Source organism: Acomys russatus, chromosome 24 (assembly GCF_903995435.1).
Source record: "Acomys russatus chromosome 24, mAcoRus1.1, whole genome shotgun sequence".
Classification (NCBI taxonomy): domain Eukaryota; kingdom Metazoa; phylum Chordata; class Mammalia; order Rodentia; family Muridae; genus Acomys; species Acomys russatus.
Window position 1 is genome coordinate 18810373 of NC_067160.1, and position 20929 is coordinate 18831301.

Below are 20929 nucleotides of genomic sequence, written 5' to 3' on the forward strand. Positions count from 1 at the left end.
TCCTTCCTCTCCTCCTGATTCCACCCTTCGTCCCTCTTCCTCAGTTCCTCCTTCTTCTACTCCTCAGAAAAAAGGCTCCACCCGACACCAACCCACCCCAGCACATGAAGTTACATCAGGACTGAGTGTAACCTGGAGAGGTAACCTCACCAAGCAGAAGTGGTCGAAAAGCAGACCACAGAGTCCATGTCAGAGACAGCTCCTGCTACTGCGTGAAACCCAAACTGTCCCTTGGCCACTTCTGTGTAGGGGGTCTAGGCCCAGTCTATGCATGGTCCTCGATTGGTGCTTCAGTCTCTGCAAGTCCCTTTGGGGCTTGGTTAGTTGGTACTGTTGGTCTTCTAGTGGAGTTTTGTCCCCTCCAAGTCCCCCTATCCTTCCCGACACATCACCACAAGACCCCCTGCACTCCGTTCCATGTCTGGCTGTGAGTCTCAGCATCTGTTTCAGTCCACTGCTGTGTGGAACCTCTCAGAGGAGAGTCATGCTAGGCTTTTAGCAAAATTTCATAAATAGTGTCAGAGGTTGACTCTCTCCCATGGTGTGGGTCTCAGGTTGGGCCAGACATTGGGTTGGATATTTTCTCAATATCTGCTCTATTTTTGTCCCTGTACACCTTGTAGGCAGGGTAAATTTCAGGTCAAAGTTTTTGTGGGTGGGATGGTGTTCCTGTCTAGCTAAAGGGTGGCTTCTTCAGTCTCCATTACCCCTGCTACTAGGAGTCTCAGCTAGAGCCACCCACATATCATTCCAGAAGCTTACTCTGTTGTAAGTCTCCAGCTTGTCACAGAGATGTCTCCCTGCCCTGCCCTTGGTTTCTCTTCTCTCTGCAGGCCCTCTGTCCTCTCTATTCTTAAATGAGTCATGAAATGTGATCGGTTTGCTATACTCTGTAAGTATGCTCAGGTTCAAGAAAAGGAAGCATTGACTCCTCTTTGTGATAAAAACTAACAGGCTTGGTAGCACATGTGGAGCTGGGTTGTTGTGTGAGGCCATCTTGGGGAGGCACATTCTGCAACACTCATTGATGTGAAAAATTCCCCTCTTTGAGTATTGTCTTTCAATATTATTCCTCAGAGACTGTACTAGTTACTTCTCTCATTGCTTTGACTTGACAAAAAGCAACTTAAGGATGAATGAGTTTATTTCTCTTACGGTTCAAGGGAACATAGTCCATGTGCCCACAGTCAGGAAGTAGAGAGTAGTAAACACCTGTTGTTTTACTAGCTTTCTATTTTTAGTCACTCCAGGACACTAGCTTATGGACTGGAACCACCCATAAGCAGGGTAGGTCTTCCAACCTCTATTGACGTAATATAAGATAATCCTTCACAGAGGCTTATTGCCAAGGTGTTTCTAAGTCCCATCAAGTTGACAGTCAAGATTAACCACTGCAGAGGCCATAGGGATGCCCCACATGCACTTCCGAGTAAGCTTTGTGCTTGCCGTTCATGCATTTTTCATCTCCACCCTGCTTCCTGGTCTTGTCTCTGCTGAGCTATGTCTTAGGGACTTTCATTTTCTGAATATGTTGTTATTCCCTTTGTTCCTTTGTCATCAAGGGACAACCAGATCTCTGTTAGGTTGAAACAAAGGAAGAATGACCACTTTTTAAAAAATTTTATTTTATTAATTTATACTTATTACATCTCAATGGTTATCTCATCCCTTTTATCCTTCCATTCCTCCCTCCCTGCCATTTTCCCCTTACTCCCCTCCCCTATGACTATAACTGAGGGGGACTTCCATGAAAATCTTCACTTACCAGGAAACTGGGACAGAGGGGAGGACATCCTATTGGGACTCTAGATGAGAGAAGCATGGGAGAATAGCAAAGTAGAAGGATCCAGAAGGTCCTAGAAACCTACAAGAAGAACATTATGATAGGCAGATTTGGCCCCAGGAGTCCCGCTCAACTATGGCTCCAGCCAAGGACAATACAGGCCATAAACTTCGAACCCCTACCCAGATCTAGTCAATGGACAGGACATTCTCCACAGTTGAGTGGAGAGTGGGGTATGATTTTCACACGTACTCTGGTGCCTCATATTTGACCATGTCCCCTGGATGGGGAGACCTGGTGGCACTCAGAGGAAGGATAGCAGACTCCCAAGAAGAGACTTGATACCCTATGAGCATATAAAGGGAATGGCGGCTCTTGATCTGTCTGTCTTTGCTCTCTGACTGCTGAGAAACAGAAAACAGAATGCCTTTGCTTTACGAAGTCTTTGGTCTGCTTTGCGAATAGCATCATTGGGAGTCAAACCCTTTTTATTCTTTCTTATTCTTTTATTTTTTCCTTTTTTATTGATTTATTCAGATTACAACTCAATTGTTATTCCATCACTTGTATCCTCCCATTCCTCCCTCCCTCCTGTTTTCATCCTATTCCCCTCCTCTAGGTCTATGACCAAGGGGGACCTCCTCCCCCACTATATGGTCATAGGCTATCAAGTCTCATCTTGGTAGCCTGCTTATTCTTTTTTGAGTGCAATCTAGCCTCCCAACTAAGAGGAGGTAGCCAAATATGGGGCACCAGAGTTCATGTCAGAGTTAGTCCCCAATCTCCACATAACTGTGGAGAATGTCCTATCCATTGTGTAGATCAGTGTAGGGGTTCGATGTTTTCTATTGTATTGTCCTTGGTTAGTGCAATAGTTTGAGCAGACACCCCTGAGCCATGATCCATCCATCGTGATGTTCTTCTTGTAGGTTTCTAGGACCCTCTGGGTCTTTCTATTTCCCCATCTCTTTTATTTGTCTTACCTAGTGTCCCAGTGGGACGTCCTCATATCTGTTCAAATCTTCTGGTAAGTGAAGACTTACATGGGACCTGTCTTTTGGGCTAGTGCCCAATTGTAAGTGACTATATACCATGTGAGTCTTTCTGCTTCTGGGCTAACTTACTCAGTATGATCATTTCTAGTTTCATCCATTTGTCCACAAATTTCTGGATTTCCTTGTTTTTTTTTTATAGCTGAGTAGCATTCCATAGTACCACATTTTCTTTATCCATTCTTCAACTGAGGGACATCTAGGCTATTTCCATGTTCTTGCTATTATGAATAAGGCTGCTATTCATAGGACTGTTGAGCATATGTCCTTGTGTGGTGGAGCATCTTCTGAGTATATTCCAAGGAGTGGAATAGCTGGGTCTTGAGGAAGCCCTATTCCCAGTTTTCTGAGATAGCGCCAGAAAGATTTCCAAAGTGGCTGCACTAGTTTGCATTCCCACCAGCAATGAAGGAGTGTTCTCCTTTCTCCACATCCTTGTCAGCATGTGCTGTCACTTGAATTTTTGATCTTAGCCATTCTGATGGGTGTAAGATGGAATCTCAGAGTCGTTTTGATTTGCATTTCTCTGATGACTAAAGACGTTGAACATTTCTAGTGTTTCTCAGCCATTCAATATTCCTCTGTTGAGAATTCTTTGTTTAGTTCTGAGCCCCATTTCTTAATTGGGTTATTTGGTTTGGTGGTGTTTAATTTCTTGAGTTCTTTATATATTTTGGATATTAGACCTTTGTTAGATGAAGGGTTGGTGAAGATTATTTCCCAGTCTGTAGGTTGTCGCTTTGTTCTGTTGACAGTGTCTCCTGCCTTACAGAAGCTTCTCAGCCTCATGAGGTCCCATTTATTAATTTTTGACCTTAAGACCTGGGCTGTTGAAGTTCTGTTCAGGAAGTTGTCTCCTGTGGCAATGTGTTCCAGGCTCTTCCCCACTTTTTCTTCTAACTGATTTAGTGTCTCTGGTTTTATGTTGAGATCTTTAATCCACTTTGACTTGAGTTTTGTGCATGGTGACAAATGTGGGTCTAATTGCATCTTTCTAAATGTTACCTGAAGTCAACTTTATATATTAGGCTCAGACTTATGGTAACAAGATACTCATGGCCATAATTTTTTTTTTTTTGGCAATTTTAATCATTCAGTTACATGAACTGGTTTAGTCATACCTGTATGTCAGTTGCCAGAATTAAAGTTTCCTCTGCCCCTTTGCCTTCCATATTTGATATCCTTTTCTCTGTCTCTTCTGGTGAAAGGATAAGCTGGAATGGCTGATAAAGTAGCAAAGGTTCAAGTCTCTCTACCTGATAATTCTTATAGCACTTAAAGTGGTTACTGTATAGTAATATCAGAGTTGATACTTGCTTCTTTTGAGGAATTTTCCCTTCTCAAGGAAAGGTCTTTAACTTCAGAAGACCTTCAGTCTCCTGATTTTGAGGAGGTGATGACTAATGAGCCAGGCCTCTTGTCTCTTGTCAGTGCCAATAATGGAAGCTTTTGTGATCGCGAAAGAATTCTGTGTCTGGCTGGGCAGTGGTGGCGCCCGCCTTTAATCCCAGCACTCGGGAGGCATAAGCAGGCGGATGGCTGTGAGTTCGAGGCCAGCCTGGTTTCCAAAGTGAGTCCAGGACAGCCAAGGCTACACAGAGAGACCCTGTCTCAGAAAAAACAAAACAAAAACAAAAACAAAAAACAACAACAAAACAAAACAAAACAAAAAAGAATTCTGTATCTGTGAAGTCCAGTGGGTTGTCTAATTGCCTTGGAGGCTACCAAGCCTTTGTGATATGACTTCTGTGACTACGAGAGTAATGTTTAATTCATTTTGTTGACGAGAGAGATTAAATAGTCCAGTAGCTGCCATGTTAGCATTGTGACACTGGTTTGTAATCTTGGCCCGGCTTCCTTGTCAATCATCCTGTCCTGGAAAGTCCTCAGTATCAAGGGGTGAAAATGGAAACCATGAGATTCTCCACAAAGCATGGGCAGTTTAACAGGATGCTTGCTTTCCGCTGTGAATCATTTAGCTTTATGAGGTTTCCCTCATTCACTAAATGCATGGCAACGCCGGTGACTTCGTCATTGGAAAATACTTTGACACCTTGAGTTTTATGAGCCTCAGGATAGCAAAGCCAGTCCCGTTCATGTAAGTCAGCTCTTGCAATATTGATTCTGGGTGGCCAATCACCATAAAACTCAGTGGCTCACAAGTCAAAGGTGCAAAGGTTGTCTGGGTCCAGCTCATCTGCTGACTATTGCTCACTGTGTCTCCAGGTTCCAGGTTCATATCCCCCTGTGCCCTGTGCCTTGGGATGTGCTGTAGTAGAGATGTTAGATGTTCAAGTAATGCACATAGTTAATCCTAGAGAGAAATGGCAAAGTACTATCAAGTATGCACTAGGTAGGACACCATCTATTTTCGCTGCAGGAAGATAAAGCACTACAGCCAGTGTGCCTCTGTCTCCGCCCCACCACATGTCCATCTGTCTGTCTGTATTCTCATTTTCTTCTACACACGTCTGCAAGTGGCTTATTTTCTTTCCTGGTAATGAAAATGGAAGTAACTTTTCCTTTCCTTTTCTTTTCTTTCTTTCTTTCTTTTTAATATTTTCTATCCCTGAAATATGGTCCTTAATGGTGTGACTGGTGTGACATCTCTTTTCTTTTTATTTCCATCATTGAGAAACTGTTTCTTAATCATACTTTTTAATGGCAAATGAATCAGCTACTGCGGGTAACTAGATATGATATTACTAATTCCTATCTTTAATAGCTTATTTGATATTCCAAGGATGTAATGGAAGACTTAGCCTAAATGCATAAATTTTGTTATCTTTTCTCTTTCCCTTAAAGCCTTTCATGTTCATTTACTTAAAAACACAGTAATTTCACATCAATTTATCTGAATTTATCCCATTTGGAGCTCAGCAGTATCTGTCTAAAGTCATTCCAGCTAAGTGTAATCATTCAAGATTCTTAGAAGTCAAATCTTTAAATGAACAGTGCTTGCTTTTTTTTTTTTTTTTCTTTTTAAGAGAACGATGCGTGATTAGCAGCCATGACTCTATTTACATAAATGCAGGCTTGTGGTTGTATCTGTCCAGAGGAGGCTGATTCACCTCTAGGAAACAGAGCTGGGGTGTTCTCTTCATTTTATCACTTGTCAGTATTATCCTATGGTTCGGTGTTATTCTGAAAAGCAGCATTATTTTTACAACTAAAATTGTTTAAAAATAAAGCTCACTAATAACTATACTGCAAATATTTTGACAGGCTGTCACAGTTGGCAGGCTGGAAAGAAACATCATATGCCCATGACTTAACTAGTTTCTAGTTGTGAATTCCCATGGCTGAGTAGGAAAGAAACACACGAGGGTACATTTAGGGACTTGGTAGGAATAGTTTCGGGCTCAGTAGTTTTGTGTTTTTCCTATCTCTTGGGTTTCAGTTGTTTTCTTGGTCCTTCACTTCTAAACACATCATTCTCTAAAAATGATCTGCCCCTGCAATCTGATATAATCATTCCACTTTTAGCTCAGCTTACAGTAAAGGGCATCACGTAGAAGAAAAGTGACTATGCCGTCTTACTACAGCTTCATAGTCTCTATAGCAACATTTCATGTTATCCCCAAGTGACTTGTGGCTAGATGACATAACTCATCTATTCTAATGACAAAGACTTCTTTTAGCAATGCTCAATCTTTCTGATTTTTCCTCAAGATAATCTAATCTACCAGTACCAATTGTCTATGAGAAAAAAATATGCACACTGTAAGTTTCTAAGGATCTACCTTTTCCTTTGTCATTTAGCAAACATGGGCTAGAATGTCATAACCAATATTCATGGCCATTCATGGAAATCAGTCTTCCTGTCTGAGCCAATAGTCTACTTTCTGAATGTCTAACATAATAGCCAGGGCAATGCCTTTGATTGCTGGGCTGCAAGCCTGGGTACTAGGTCAACAATATGGTTCATTGGGTAAAAGCACTACTGAGCATCCCTGGAACCCACGGAATGGAAGGAAAGAACCACTTTTTACAACCCTACAAGTTGTTCCTGACCTTTACATGTTTGCCCTGACATACTTCCGTGCATGCGCGCATGCACACACACACACATTCACACACACAGTGATGTTAAAAAACATATTGATAACTTCATTACTGCATTACATTGAATTCACCTACTTAATAATGCCTTATTGAGTCTCATTTTTTTCTTCTTTCCAACCAGGAATTTAATAGCTACTTCCTTGAGTCCTGATGCATAAGAGAGGGATTCGAGAGCATCTTGGAGAGCCTTTGTGAGGTATAGAACTCAAGATATCTGAGTAATTTTCCATTTAATGTCCTTGGAAGTTGATGTGAAAACAGTAGGACATTTTATAGTTTCCAGATATAGGATAAAGAACATCGTTTTATTTTGTGAGAACACCCACATGTGACTAACCTTAAGCAAGATTCACTTATCTAACATATCACTATTTTTTTTTTCATGGCAAGGATGTTTGAAAGGCAGGGTTGCACTACAACAAACATAGGAGCACATCTGCTTTTGTAGCTTTTCTTATGCCATTACACAATATTATAGTATTTGACAGCACAGGAAAAAGAATCCCCTGTTTCCGACATCAAATCACTTTAAAAGTCTGAATTAGAGCACAGTAAATCATGTAAAATTGTTTCAATTTTATTGCAATGCACTTCAGGGAATGAATTTGATTTTCTGAAGTATTTCAACAGGAATGGCCTTATTATTCACTTTCTAGGGTTCTAGCTATATCCAATACACATCACTATATAATGTTACCAAATTTTATATGTATATTATATATTACCCCTCTGAAATCAATATCTGGAACCCTTAATTCCTGTAAATGGGAATTTGCTTATTAAAAATGCATAGGACATAAAACAAACCAATGACTATTCCATCTATAGTGCAATGCCACCTTTTGCTCTTCAACACTGATACATATTATTTTAATTCCACTTTTCTGAAAATTAAAGAGGGAATAATATTGCTTCCTTGAAAATTCTCAGAAAAAAAATAATGTAATTCAGGGACAATATATAATAGTTGCCAGGCACAGGAAAGAATGACTCTGCTTCAGGTTTGACTGTACAGTGTGAGGTTCTTTCTCACTTATGCTGGCTGATAAATATTGCTGTCATGCTGGAGTCTGAATGAGGTGAGTTTCTTGGGTCACTAGGGAGCAAAGACTGGACTGGATCAAATCGACATAAGTTATAAGTTATGATTCTGCAGTATCAAAAGAAATGCAGGCCCTAATGTTGTATATGCATAAAGTTTAATTTTCAAATCATTTCAAAAAAGCTCCACCTTCCTCAAAACTCAGTCATGACTGAGGCTGGTAACTGACATGCTGTAGTTTGATAAGCATAATTTGAGATGGCGGAAAATTAATCACATATGTTAAAAGGTCCAAATGCCGTGCTATAGTAAGGAAGTAAAGCTCTCACAGGGGTCGAGAAGGCGTCCTGATGGGGTGTGTTGATGTCTGCCAAACTGCATCTATCTTCAAAATGCCTGTCTGGGAAGCTTCATACTAAATTTGAACCCTTATCTCAACTTCAGCCAAAGGAAAATATAGCCCTGGCAGACTGAATAGATGCTATTTGCTATTATCAAAGAAGGTCCATGGCTTTATATTGTAACTAATTCATTTTTGATCAAGGCCATCTGTTTCAGTAAAAACAAAGGGACCTAAGGAAGTCGCCGCCTCTTAATACTTTTCTCTAATTTGACAACCCTTGCGGGAAGAAATCGGGGTCAATACTTAACTTACTTATTTATTGTTTCTGTTTTATAAACTCGGGATTTATTACTCTGTCAATGCACTTCATGACCAGCGTAGGTGTCTCTAGAGAAAGTGAAACTTTTCCTTAAAAGTACACATTGCTGGCTACTGTGACCATCAGGGCTCTTGGTCTCTTTGCCATAGGATGCTGTGTTGCAAACCTTCGATTAGTAGTCTCACCATACTCAGTGGCAAGGCCAATTCTGGGCAACTCCTCCTGTCTTCTGAGCAAAGCTGATTCCCAACCGTTTCATCCTTTGCAAGCACGGCCAGGAACCAGTGCCTTACTGTCATGTACTTGCACCTTCTCTAAGCCCAGACCCTCTGCAGCCTGAGTAGTGGTAGAACTTGCCCATCCCAGTAGGCAGATCCTCGATCAGGCCAGTAGCCTGAGAGGGAAAGTGAGGCAGGAAAGGCTGAGGGTGATGATCCCTCAGGTGAACAGAATAGACTCTTGGGATGCAGGTGTTGTTGAGCATTTCATTTAGTTGGGGCGAGGGGAGTGTGGGGGTAGGGAGACAAGGGCTGTTTAAAGCTTTAGGGAGTTGGTAGAAGCTTTCAGGGTGAGTGTATTTCATTGGCCAGGGTGAGGGTTCTGGGAATTCCTTATTTGCATGAAGAGGAATTCCAGGTGTTTGTTGGATACGACCTTATAAAGACAGAGGATATTTAGCATGTAAGGTGGCTGCCAGGCTACAGGACCACATCAGGGATGACAGAAGTGGGGGTTTTAAGGCTACCTGTGCCAGGGAACAGTCCTACTCCTGCAGGTCTCAAGAGAAGAGTTTTGCTATTTGGACACACTTCCACCTCATTCTTGCTCCATGCTGGCTCCCCTAGTCACATGGTTCCTTGGCCCCACAAAACTCATTGTCTTAGTGACTTGTATGAGACAATTTCTCATCACCATGGCTTTATTTATTTTTTATTTTTGGTGATTTATAAAATAAATAAAATAATAGTGCTTATCTCATAATTTTGTTGTGGGTTTTGATGTGTAGTCCTAGACACAATCTATGCTCATGGTACACATAAAAAATATATTATAATGAAACAAGTGCTGGGAACTTGGTTCTGGGAAAGGACAGTCTGCTGAACTGGGGGTCCCATGATGTGGGTGACTACCCTGCTCTCTACTGTGCTTCCGAGTGAACCTCTGAGATTCAGAGCCAGCCTGGCCCCAGGGTTGGACTGCTGTTAGCCTGTGTGTCCCAAGATATTGCCACAGTCTGGGAAGCCCCTTCAGAACCTAACCCCAAGTCAACCCTTTATGCTTGTCAGCTTTTCTTCTCTGTCTCTCTATTGAGAAGCCAAGACAAAGACAGTCTTTGGAAGAATACAGGTTAGGAAGGTAGAGAAGTTTTCCGTTAGTTTAGTTTAATCTTTGAATTGATAAATATTTATGATATGTGTAAACTTTAGAAACTCATTCATTGGGAATTAGGTGTTAAATCTCAAGGGAAAATGCACTTTCTTTTTGTATGCAGACCTATCCCAGAGTGATAGTTCAAAATATTAGCCTCAGGCAAGAGTGGAATAGTTGTCTAGAATAAGGAAGGACCTAGGTGAATATCTCCTGCCACAAAACAAAATGCACACCTGAAGAGACTGTGCCTCTCTCATTGGTGACAAACAAGCTTTTCTTTTGAGTTATTCTTTAGATGATTTCTATAGTAATAAAAATATGTAGAAAACCAAATATCCTAAATGGTCCAGGATAGTTAACCTTTCCTTAAGCTGTTTGCTATGTGGATAGTTGTAAAACAATAACTCTATTAAATTCTGATTTAAAATTTGTATAAAGTATTCTGCTCCACATGCTTGTCATTATAAGTCAAGTTATGTTCTATGATCCCTAATATTTTAGTTATAATTAAGGTGTTATGATGAGTAGAAGTAAATTCAAATTATATTTAAATGTTTAGTAACATGCTTTACAGAATATTGACTAAGAGGATGGAGAGAGAGCACTGTGGTTTGATTCACAGCACCTACATGGTGATCTACACTTATCTGGAATTCCAGCTCCAAGGTATCTAACATTATCTTCTTCCCTCCACAACTTCCAAACATACATGTGATACATATTCATACATGCAGGCAAATCAGCCAAACACACACACACACACACACACTTCCTATATTGAATGGGAATTTGCATATGTGTATCTAAGGAAGTATTTATAGGAATTTGTATTTGCTATTTTTGATCCTTTGTTCTTTTAGCTAAATCCTGATTAGATATATTTAAATTTTTAAAAAACTTTTTAATTTGTTCACTTTACATCCCTATTAGAGGCCCCTTCCCCATTGCCTCCTGATTGCACCCTCCCTCCCTCATACCTTCTCCCTCCCCCTTCTAGTCCTCTTCCCCTTACATCTGACCTCAGCCTATCAAGTCTCATCTGTACCTGTAACCTCTTCCTCTGTAGCCTGGCAAGGCCATACTGCTGGAAGGAAATGATCAACGTTGGGGAGGGGTCAGAGTCCATGGCAGAAGTAGTCCTTATGCTCCATATTGTGGGACCCACGAGAAGACTGTGATGCCTATCTACTACATCTGAGCGGAGGGTCTAGGTCCATATCATAATGGCCCTTGGTTGGTGCATCAGTTTCTGTATTGCAGTGTTGTTATCCTATATTATGTAGCTAATACCCACTTATGAGTGAGTATATACAATGCATGTCTTTCTGGATCTGGTTACCACAGTCAGGATAATTTTTTATAGTTCCATCCATTTGCCTGCAAATTTCAATATTTCCTTGTTTTTAATAGCTGAGTAGTAGTCTATTGTGTATATGTGGAGCAGTTTCTTTATCCATTCTTCAGCCGAGGGACATGTAGATTGTTTCCAGATTCTTGCTATTATGAATGAAGCTGTTATGAACATAGTTGAACAAATTTCCTTGTATGGTGGAGCATCTTTTGGGTACATGCCCAGGAGTGGTGTAGCTGGGTGTTGAGGTAGCACTATTCCCAGTTTTCTGAGTAAGAACCAGATTGATTTCCAAAGTGGTTGTACAAATTTGCACTCCCACCAACAATGAAGGAGTGTTCCCCTTTCTCCACATCCTCTCTATCATGTGCTGTCACCTGAGTTGTTTATATTAGTCATTCTGATAGGTGTAAGATGGAATCTCTGATCACTTTGATTTGCATTTCTCTGATGACTAAGGATGTTGAACATTTCTTTAAGTGTTTCTCAGCCATTGAATATTCCTCGGTTGAGAATTCTCTATGTAGCTCTGTATCTCATTTTTTAATTGGGTTATTTTTGTTTGGTGGTACTTAATTTTTGGTCATCTTAGCAAAAGCAATGTACAGATTCAACACAATTCCCATGAAAATACCTACACAATTCTTTCCAGACCTTGAAAGATCAATTTTCAACTTCATATGGAAAAACAAAACAAAACAAAAAACCAGAATAGCTAAAACAATCCTGTACAATAAATATCTTCCAGAAGAATATTCATCCCTGATCTCAAGCTGTACTATAAACCAACAGTAACAAAAGGAGCATGGTATTGGCATAGGACTAGGCTGGTTGATCTATGGAATCGAATTGGACATTTAATTTTTGACAAAGAAGTCAAAACCATACAATAGAAAAATGATAGCATCTTCAACATGTCTACATGTAGAAAAATGCAAATAGATCCATATTTATCACCCTGTATTAAAGATATCAACACAAAACCAGACATACTAAATCTGTTAGAAGAAGAAGTGGGGAAGAGCCCTGAACTCATTGGCACAGGAGACAACTTCCTGAACTGAACACCAACAGCTCACGCTCTAATACCAACAATTAATAAATAGGACCTCATGAAACTGAAGTTTCTGTAAAGCAAAGGACACTGTCAACAGAACAGTGGAAATTATCTTCATCAAGCCTATATCTGACAAAGGACTAATATCCAAAATTATAAAGAACTATTACTAACTTTTAATTATGTAAAAAGAAAAATCCCAATACTTTACTTACTATCATAACACAATTGAAAAGATAGTGGATGCCTCTGTCTCAAGGGATAGAAAAACCCAGGTCCTCACAAATTCATAGTGAATCTATGGAATATGATTTTCCCTATAATGGAATGGAAAAAGTGAGAGGTTTGCTTTTGGTTCCTGGTGATTCCTTACAAACAGAATAAATAGTCTAAAACTTATTTTACAACAAGAGGAACCACTCCTGAGATGTCTTTACCTCTTTCCATTTCTATTCTAAACAATGATGACAAATTCCCTATGGTAATGAAAACTCCATAAGCAATGTCTTTTGAATGATACTATGTATTCAAAGCCAGGGGATTAAAATACAGCTGGTCAGCAAAACCCCAATTTCCAGCCTTAGAGGAAAAGTCTTCAGGGTCAAGACTGCAAATGCTAAACCTCCAAAACCACACAGTCACTGACTGGCAATGCTTGTTAGCTTATTTTGAAAGAATTATGCTTTGATATTTTTGTTTCAGTTGGATATTCTTGGCAGGGTTTACCTTTAAAGGGACTTGTCAAAGTACTGTGGCTATATAACTTTGTGAAGTTACAAATGAAAAAGACAGTATGTAAATACTTTTCAGGGCCACTGATTTGGTATGAAGAAAGCCCAAAGAATTGGAATTCTAGAGATCTCCATGTTTCTATTTCTGCTTCTGTTGAATGGGATAGGGTTTTGACCTTGAACTGCTCTGTTAATGCATAACATAAAGAACTTCACAGAGATAATCTTTCATATGCCATTTTGAATATCTTTTTCCCCATCTAAATCCATTTAAACACTAATGGATGGCAGAATGGGAAGCAGATGACCTTAAAATAAGTGCTTTAAAAATCATTTTCTATTTTTTTTTTTTATCATTATTTCTTGGACCGTGTTTGAACCTGAAGGAAAGGCTTACAGAACTGCAGGTAAAATTCAAACCACTAAACTTTCACTTGCTTGAAACCCCAATACCACAAAGGCCACCATCATCCAAAGTACTTTCCTTCTCCGTACATGACTACACAATTGAAAAATGGTAAGTCTATTTAGTGAGACATCAGGCTCTCTAGGACCAGACCAGCAACAGCACAAAGGCATTAACATGGTCCTGAGAAAACTCACTGTTATAAGGTACAGCTACAACAGTGCCTAGCAAAAAATGCATTTTCAGTGCTACATAATTGAAAAATATTAAGGCTTTTCCTTTGAAGATCAAGAAAACCAAAACTGCTTAAGTTTGGAAGATGAACCAATGGCTGAAAGACCAGTTCAAATGGCAAAATGGAGGGCCTTCCTACCCAGCTAACTTGTATTTTGTTTCTAAGGATCTCTCTAATATATGCCTGCAAGCATTTAGCCCTGCTGTCCTGAGGAAAACATATGGCCTGCTTCTGATCATATTTTTCTCTCTTCAAAGAACCAGAACCTACCTCATGGTAACTTAGATCACTATGTCATAATAATGGTGACTTAGGTCACCATCTTATGTTAGTTGATTTCCTGTTAACACTTTCTCTGTCTATAAGTGTCTTGGGTGTTAATTGTAACAATAAAGTGTGTTATCAAGACACATTGATGAATCAGGAACACTAAAGAAACTAGAGTAATGAACAATTTCTTTGGAATAGTCCCTCAGTACAGAAGACAGCACCTTTTTTTTTTTTTCAAATGGAAGAGTGGAAAAAGTGGGCTATGTCGTTAGAAAGGACCAGGGATTTCCCCGAAGAATTATCATGTTGCAATGCAACAAACAACCAAGCAAACTTCAGCTGGGATGTGGAATTTGGGATTCAGGCAGCAAAGGGTGTTTCTTCCAAACTGCATGGTGCACTATCCTTTGCACACTCACACTGTGTTCATTTGTCTCCATTTATCCTCTGACCATAAGCAACTTCAGTGATCATGTGTAAACTCTGAAAATGGGCATATAATTCCAAACCCCATTAAATTTCATAATCTAGTAATTTCCATATAAAACATTCAATTTTATTTAATTCAAGGTAATTCTTCAAATTTCCTTAGTGTGCCAAAGACACTGAATGTGTCAATCAAGGTAATATTTGCCTTGAGAGCAGTAGAAGGAAAACAACCACATCAACATCATTAAGTTCTTATTATGTTTAAGCAATTGTACAAAACTGTATGTGTGTACTTTCTTATTTAATTTGCACAGTACAATGATGTACTAGGAATCATCACACCAGTCTTTGTAGATTGAAAATCCGAGGCCTAAGGAGGTATAGAGAGGGGGATAGTAGGACATAAATGCTATAGATAAAGGAAAGGAAGAAATGATGGCGGTTTAGCTGGGGGCAAGTAGAGAATAACAGAAGTAAGGGAGGAAGGAGTGATCTATAACAGCTAACCGAAAGAATTTTTGAAAAGAGCAAGAAGAAGGGAATTCTAAGATGGTGGCTGACAGGGTGTTGTACTATGTCTGAGTGGCATAAGATCACATAGTTATGATGAGTAAGCCAGCAGTTGACTCCAAAACACTAACTCCAGTGTTTCCTGGATGGGAGGGAACATATTGGGAGTGGGGGGACACAGTTCCAGCCTCACCCCACCTCCAGCTGTCTCCAGGTTCTGGAGTCACACGAGGTCCTAGACAAGTGGTGTCCAGTATTTCTGTTTATACAAACGTGGGTTGCCGGTTCCAATGGCACTCAGCTCCAACAACCAGCCCTCGGATTCTACCCACTTCCACAAGGGCTGTGCCTAGATACCAGGTTCAGCAGGAACTATAGATACAAGCACCACTAATGCAATATAAGAGATGGAAGACATAATCTCAGGTATAAAAGGTATGATTGAAGAAGTCAAAGAAAATGTTAAATCTAAAAAGTTCCTGATACAAAAAAAAAAAAAAAATCATCAAACAGTTTTGCTAGAGAATAAAGGGAAACAAGAAATATTCTGCAAATGAACAGATGTCCAATTGCACAAAGCCTTATTTGTTGAGCTTATGTAACTGAGGTCACTAGGATTAGAATATTTCCAGAAATTCAATGCAGAGGTGAAGATAGCTACCCAGGGGACCTTCATGACAGATGAGGGCCTCATCTCCCCAAGAAAAAAAGTGCATATCAGAGGCCTGATGTCATGGACTAAAAGTGAAATCCTCACATGTATATTTCCTGGCTAGTGTTTCACCTTTTTTATAAACTGTGACACTGCGATGGGCAATGCAGAAGAGTAACTGAGAATTTCTCTCTCCCCCGTTTGGCCAAATCTTACAAAAGAAAAAAAATCCATTTTTAAAATCTGTTTCTATCTCTCGGTTTTCTGTAAATCTGTGAGAATGAACAAGACTTAGGTTCTCATAACTTTAAGAGTCAAGGTTTAGAACATCCATTGCTATAAACTTCAGTTGCAGTTTAGTAAATAAGAGCAGTGCATGTGAGGGGGTGAGCACAAGTCTGCATACTAGTTTATTTAGTAGGTTGCTCAAGCATCAAATTATATTGATCATCTAGCCTGAGTCATGTGATTAAAAATTCTATTCTTCAGAATTAATCCCTGAGTTAAAATAACTAACTAATCACGTGGGGGGCACGTCTGTAAGACGGAACAAGGACACAAAAGTGAAAGCTAGATTCTTCAGTCATTTACATGTGCAATTGTTAACATGCAAATTAGAAACTTTAACATCAGGGTGGATTGAATTAGAGAAAAAAAGACATTAAACACTGAGAGTGGTTATCTAGAATAAACACTGGAGAGTGATGTCACAGAATACACACTTAGAATGTTCCAGGATGTGAGTTGAATCCCCAGCGCACAAACAAGCAGACAGGAAAGACTTAGAAGGAAAAGAAAGAGGACAAAATCCTGCACAACCCACAGAAGAAAACTTAACTCTGACTTAGATTATCATTCTGTAAGTGTTGCTCAATTTAAGGCCGGACAAGAGATTAATTAGAAGCAAACAAGACAAGGAGGAAGTAGTCTGTGCCAGAGAATACAGGGAGCAGAGACCAAATAAGAAGGCGTGGCTCAGTCTGAGTACACAAGCAATCCAGGAGGGCTACAGTTTGAAACGAGAGTGGACACTTAAAGAGTGTTCAGAAGGAGCTAGCTAAGCGCAACAATTATGAAAAAAGAAAAGAAAATTAAATCCCACTTCTTCAACAACGGACATGGTTGCTGACTGGGAAACCAGAGAGGGATAGACGGACGTAATACATAAAGAAGGATGCAAACTCTCCGGCACTGTTCTCATTAAGAAATAGGGTGTGTGTCCCTTGAATTTTCAGACATGATTTCATCAAATAGATTTTCCTCTATGGTCAATGGAACAGGGTTAACTCATAAGGGTATGAAGAAGCTGAGAAGTGTTCCAGCTTTGAAGAGCGTATGGGAGTGAGCAGAGCCGTGAGAACCTTCTGGGCTGTGTGACTGAGTACTGTCCTCTGAGCTGCTAGTGCTTGCGTTGAAACCAAGTCAGAATCCCCAAACTTGTAAGCCTGTAATTGGAGTAGAGCACTGGCCACTCTGCCCATTTTGTGGACTTCACATTCACTGGGGGAAACCCACAGGGATCCAGACCTCACTTGAGCATTCTGACTGCCCAGTGTCCCCTCCCCCCCCAGTGACTATGGGAGGTCATGGGGGAGGGCAGTATGAGCCATGGGAGTGCAATGGGATGGCTGAGTCTTCTGACCTACCCCAGGGTGGTGTTGTGAAGAGAAATATATGTGAAACAACACTGGTGAATTTTCTGAACTAGACCCCGGATGCTTTCACAGATTTCATTCCTGCCCTCTTTGTTGGACCACGCCATGTTGGATACTACGATGCAGAGAAAGGACTAGACAAACTTAACTTCTTCCATTCACTATAGGTGCTCCAAACAAATAAGCGTGGCTGTCCTGAAAGTTCAGTTTCAGCAGATCTCTCAGTGGCTACAGCTGTATGGGGAGGCATGGGGGGAGGGGGGGAAGGGCTTACACGGCCATCCAGCAGTTGTAGAAAGTAAAGAATTGCTGTTTCAAGCTTCCACGCCTTGAGGTGGTTGTGTACGCAAGGATAGCTAATTGATATAGAGTGAAAGAGACACAGATGTGAAAGGGCTGGAGAGGAGTTGGAATCATGCAGTGCTACGGGAGGATGGGGAAGAGAACACTTTAAGTGGAGAACAGCCTACAGTAGCAGATGTGATAAAGGGCATGCCAGATTAGTCTGAGCATGGCTTATGCTGTCAGTTAGCAAAATAAATATACCAACTTGTTAAATGTCTTTAGCTTGTAAAAAGGACACTTTGCCTTTTTTTTTTTTTTTCCTATTCAGTGAAGTGCAGCTGTAAGGACTTTCCTCCCTTGAACAGTGATTATACTCAGAAAAAAACTGTAAAGTGAGCATCCGGTAGTGCTCAGTCCTTGTCTTTATTGCCACTCATCATGAGGTTGGGACAAGCTAAGGCTGCCTTGATTCTCTGTCCACTGAACTTTGCCCAAGCTCCATGTGTGGTATGGATGTGAACTAGCTGTGTCTCAATACCTCATGTTGGGCTCTGGCCTGGTGGGGTTAAGAGGTGGTGGGAGTTTTAAAGGCGGGTCGGGGGGCAGACATGGGATGTCTTTAGGTCTTTGGAGGCATGCCTTCGGGAGGGAATAATATAGGTTCTTAATGAGCCTCATTTTTTTCCCCCCTCTGGCTTCCTGTGTCACCATGTGTGCACTCCTTGGTGTATACTTTCCTGCCATGGTGCCATCCACCATGCTGCAGTACAGCTAGGGAGGCCTTTCTAGATTAAAGTGCTCAGCCCCAGCTAGTCTGCTGCAATAACCCAAATGGATGAACATTCTTTCAGCCCTCCGCTAAGGGGGCTTAAATAAGTGCAACGTCTAAGTCACTGCGCTTTGTATGTCAGGTTTTTACTTCCTGGCTTTTTACTTTATAAGCGTCCGCTGTGCTCACTAACATCTGTTGCAACATCTACTATCTCTTTTTTTTTTTTTGTTTCACTCTCCCACTGATTTTCAAGTTGCTATTCAATTGTTACTCTGGTTCTTCTTTAAAAGGCCCTTCGAAATGACTGAAATTAGGTAAGCACTTAAGCATACTCTCTACAGGGCATTGCCCCAGGACCCTGGGCATGCTCCTGTTGTGAATTCTCATTTGGGACCAACATCTCAATGTTCCCACTGAGAGGCTTAGCAGATTCAATCACACATCCAGCAGCCCCTTATGTTGTTCATTTCCTTAAGGGCTCTGGTTTGAGTTATCCTGCTGCCAGTCTGAGTTCTGGCTGTCCTCCCTCCTTCTCCTGGCTCATCAAAATCATTGGAAATTGGCCTGAACTGCGAGTCTGGGGAACTTGAAAGAAGAGCCCATCTCATTAGTTTTCTCCTGGATTACCCACAGGCCATGATGAATTCACTGAGATTAAAAAAAAAAAATGCATAGCCCCAAATGATTAAGATATTATTATTTTCTTTTAGAGTCACGTATCATTATGATATCAAGTAGATGACACTTGGCGTTTGAATTTTATGATTTGGGGTAATTTAAAAACTCTCAAACAGTTCTATTATTCTTCGGTTATTTTTAATCAGAAAAAAAGATATCTGAACCCATTGAAGTTAAAAAATCTGTTTAAGTGCAAAGAAGGACATAAAATTTAAACTATAGGGCACTTACAAAGCTTGTACCAAGCTAATAAGGAGAGTGCTTTAGTTCTCAAACCAACTCAGTGGGAAATAAGAAAAGGAAATTCTGCTGAGCTCTAGACTTTCAGAAAATGAAGAAGCGTATTCTTTTTATTATAAAGCAAGGCATATTTGCATATACAATAATATGGTAAAAAGTATCACTCCTGGAATATGATGCAAGGTATACTTTATGTACATGATTAAGCAAATTACTCCTAAGGCTAGGGAACTGACAGACATACAGACTAAATTAAGATACTTTAAATCACTTGGTTTATTAAATCAATTTAAACACATAATGATAAGAAAGAGGGGAGAAACAGGGCAGAGAAAGTGCCAACAGAGCAGAAGGCTACTACTGGACTTCTGGCTTATACAATGTTTTATATTCTGTTTCTCTCTTCATATGGGGGTGTGGTCATGATAACCAAAGCTAAGATATCAATAATGCCACTTTTAAGGTGGGTGGCACACAGAGTAAAAAGAGGCATATGTGCCAGGGCACAACTGAAGGTAAGCAAGCAGTTAGTCTACTGAGACACAAGTGCTTCATTTGCTAGAATGAGTGTCATTATGAGCAACTGCAAACACATCAAAATTGAACATTTCAGAATTTCCCATGTATTTAGCCTGAGATTTGTGCTAGATTCTTAGACCTTGCAGGCTTTCCTCTCTGCACTACTCATTTCCTTCAAAGGTTGCTAATGACTTAATATGATAGCAATTTCGGTCTCAACTTGACAGGAGTAAGGAACTTTCTAGAGAAAAGTTAAAGTGTTACATTTTTGGTGTGTCTATGCAGGTATTTCCAGATATTTGTGGTGTGTGAGTTGATGAAATGAATAGATAATATTTACTCACAGTGTGGATAGGTGTTGTCAGAGACAAACCAATCAAGGGTATTTTCTTTTCTTTCTTATATCTGGGACACTTCTTGAACTTTGGGTCTTGGGCTGGCAATTATACTACTGGCTGCCCTGAGTCTGAGGCTTTGGATTTGTACCATACCATGCCCTTGGAATCCAAGGCTGTCCAGCTTACAAATAGCCTGTCAAGAAACTTCTCAGCCCCTATCCTCCTTGAGCCCATTTCTTCAATAAATCCTTTTCACATATATTCATATATTCACATATGATATATTGGTCAGTTTCTGAAGAACCCTGGATGATACATCTAAAGAGGACATATAGATTCTGCCTATTTCAAAAGCTCCTTATATATTCATTATCTTTTACCTGACACAGCCCATGATGTTCTTAATGCACTGTAAAATAGTAAATTTTACAGTCAGTGTAAATGCCTGCCATATCTATCCTCTTCCTTCCTTCTTTCCTCCCATCCTTTCTTTCTTTCTTTCATTTTTGGTTTTTTGAGACAGGGTTTCCATGTGTAGTCTTGGATGTCCTGGACTCACTTTGTAGACTAGGATGGCCTTGAACTCACAGAGATCTGCCTGCCTCGGTCTCCAGAGTGCTGGAATTAAAGGCATGTGCCTCCATGACTGTCTATCCTATTTCTTGTATTCCAAAGCAGAATTAAATATCCTTAAATACAGCAAAATTCACACTATACATTAAAGTTAAATATAAATTGAATTTCTACACACAGTGGACAAAACCCAAGTGCTGAGGACATGGCAGGGAATGACCTAACCATCGAACACATTGGAACTTCTGCTGAA